Source organism: Perognathus longimembris, unplaced genomic scaffold (assembly GCF_023159225.1).
Source record: "Perognathus longimembris pacificus isolate PPM17 unplaced genomic scaffold, ASM2315922v1 HiC_scaffold_5827, whole genome shotgun sequence".
In the NCBI taxonomy this organism is placed as follows: domain Eukaryota; kingdom Metazoa; phylum Chordata; class Mammalia; order Rodentia; family Heteromyidae; genus Perognathus; species Perognathus longimembris.
In genome coordinates, this window is record NW_025961297.1 from 169,083 (window position 1) to 171,171 (window position 2,089).

Consider the following 2,089-nt stretch of genomic DNA (forward strand, 5'->3'; position numbering starts at 1 on the left):
ACTTTAGTGTTGTCTACTTTTTGGAAATGTTCCCTAGTCCTGACAGAAGTGGTTACTGCATCCTTCCTGGGGCTTCTCGGTAAACTATTCAGTTGAGCAGCCCACTGTGGAATTGGCTCAGGAAAACATGTGAAGCTCCAACACCTGCAGAAAGTGCTACACAGGCTTGTAACTCCTCGTGGGTTAAGGAGCCACCCACATAAGTTCCTTTTGAGTATGAGTGCACTTAGTGTAGTGAATCTACATCTAAGAACATACTGCTGGCCATATCAAGACTGTCACACAGTGAAGGAAGCACATCCTATTGAAGTTACTCACCTCTCTGTTTAACTTTTCACTCCCTAGGCAGCTAAGTATTATCTGAAGATAGACACGGTGCACGATTTAGCAAAGAGCTAACCTGTTGGAGCTGACGTATCTTACTTAATTGGCTTTTGAGATCGAAGCCTGCATTCTATACTGGTTCATTCAAAACCTCTTCTACTACTACCAGGGGTATTTTCTTCCTGTCCCTACTCAATTCCTTTTGGACATTGAGCTCCTGTATGTGGGAGGTTGCAACAGCTTTTCCTATAGTCCCATGCACTGTGAAAGACTGCATGCTAGAGTACCAAATCCAGGTACTAGCGTCCTTCTTTAGCCCAACTCTGCTGGTATTTATGCTTCATCACAAAGGCCAGAGTCTTCTGCCCTCAGGCCATTTGAGTACTTTTTTGGTTAGGTACTGGCTGTGTGTTCTTGATCCTCTTTACATTAGAGGCCTGGGATGGATTCAAAAGCCATTAGGTACAATCAGGATTCGGGCTTGGGTCCTCCACCTTCATAGCCCAAGCCACTTACAACCCTTGGGTGTGTTAGTAGAATAGTAATTACCTTCCACTGAATGGAAGCCAGAGGGGCTTTTCCTAACCAAATACAAGGATGGCCTCAGAAGTCCCCCAATTGAAAAGCTTTGTTTGGACAAATATTCAAACAACCTCTGTTTCATATTCTCTTTCACAATCAAGCCAAAGACATTTATCGTGTGCTGTCCTACTTTGTGTGGCCAGTGTGATCTCAGCTATAGACACAATGGGTTCTGGCCTATGTTTCCATGGGGTGGATTCTTGGCTCTCTGGTGACCTGTGTTGCAGGAGTCTCTGGTCTGATGGTCATGCTAGAGTCCATTCCTGATGACAGTCTCCAGTCAACGGGAGTTCTGCCTTTCAGGCTCCTTGTATAACCCTCTGGTCTTTGCTCATTGCTCTCATCAGCCCTTGGCTCCCTTGCCTAGCCCTGGTGCTTGAAGAGCCTCTACTCCATACCTCATGTTCTTAGGCTTAAGTCGTTAGTAGAACTAGATCCAGTTCTTATTTCCAAGTACTAGAGGGAATTATGAGGTTTCAGAAAGAAGATTCTGAAACATCTATGAATCCCTTAGCCTCTGCCAGCACCTGTCAGGATAGAACGCTGCCCTGGTCTCCTTAAAGCCCTTAGGGCTGCTTCGGCATTCTGTTTTTTGCCCTCTCCATAGTCTGTATCTGTGAATGTGGATAGAGGCCTAGCAACTTGCCAAAGCAGAGCATGTAGAGACTGGCAGTGTGTCTCGTTGTTCCCATGGAGAAGGAGGCCAAGTAGCTGAACACTTTATTTTTTTATTTTCCTCCTGAGAAATTGGGTGGAGTGAACTGGCCCCTAGGTGGGTCTACCATGAAAAGACCTCACAAACATCTAGGCTTGTGGAGTCAAGAATTCTTAAGAGACAGGGAAGTCTTTCAAAATATTTAAGATGTCTTCAAAGAAGCAGAGAAATTTGCAAGGTTCAGGTGCCATCTTAATTTGCATCCTTTTAAGCCTAATAGAGGCCAAAGGTTTGCTAAGCTTAGTAAGTATTTAAAAAGTCTTTCCTGGCAGCTTGGAGTGAGACTAAGTGGATGAGGACTTGACTAGCATGCATAAAGCCCTTTGCTTGATTCCCCAGTACCACATAAACACAAAAAGGTGGAAGTAACTCTGTGGATCAAATGGTAGAGCACTAGCTTGATCACAGAGAGGCTCAGCGACAGAGCCCAGACCCTCAGTTCAAGTCCTAGTACCAGCCAAAAATCTT